The following is an 825-nucleotide window of genomic DNA, read 5'->3' on the forward strand; positions in this document are numbered from 1 at the left end:
GATCTTATGGACTGATGGAGGCCCTCTTATTTTAATGGCCTAACCCATTTCTCTAACTCACTTATGACCTCTCCACAATAGGTTCTATGAGCAGTTCTGGGATCTTACACTTTCCACTTCTCTGGCCTGGATTGCCTTTTGATTGAATGCCTCAGAGCAGACCGCTGATAAGTTGAAGGGGACCCCAAAGATCAACTACTCTAACTCCCCACTTGATGCTTGTAATCTCTTTTGAAGGTTTTAAATCTATTTTGTATGGAATGCTTCACAAATTTACATGTCATCCTTGTGCAAGGGCCATGCTAATCTTCTCTGTATTATTCCAATTTTAGTATCTGTGAAGCAAGCACAATGCTTGTAATCTCTTTGAGAGCACCCCAGACCACTGGACAGCCAGATGGTGCTGAAAGCAATCTTGAGGCGCTCACTACCTTAAACCATAGCTCATTTGTATTTGTAAACTTCTTTCTTTTTAAAAAATTTTAATTTATGAAAAGGATATATATTTATGGCATACAACATGATATTTTGAAATATGTATGCATTGTGGAATGGCTAAACCAAGCTAATTAACATATCAATTAACTCACATACTTTTTTTTTGTAGTGAGAACATTGAAAATCTACTATCTTAGCAAATTTCAAGTATAGAATAGTTATCATGTTGTACAATAGATCTGAACTCATTTCTCCTGTTTAAATGAAATTTTGTATCCTTTGACCAATATCTCCCCAGTCCTCCTCACCCCCAGCCCTTGGTAACCACTGTTCTACTCTCTGCTTCCATGAGTTTGACTTTTTTAGATTCCATATCTAAGTGAGATC

General features: G+C 37.1%; 1 non-coding gene across 1 annotated transcript; it reads right to left on the reverse strand.

Moving 5' to 3' along the window:
- Positions 1-249: 249 nt before the first annotated feature.
- Positions 250-352, reverse strand: LOC115900849. The gene has a single exon (XR_004060499.1). It is a non-coding gene; the product is annotated as a U6 spliceosomal RNA (small nuclear RNA).
- Between the last annotated feature and the right edge of the window lie 473 nt (positions 353-825).

Source organism: Rhinopithecus roxellana, chromosome 1 (genome assembly GCF_007565055.1).
Source record: "Rhinopithecus roxellana isolate Shanxi Qingling chromosome 1, ASM756505v1, whole genome shotgun sequence".
NCBI classification, from domain to species: Eukaryota; Metazoa; Chordata; class Mammalia; order Primates; family Cercopithecidae; genus Rhinopithecus; species Rhinopithecus roxellana.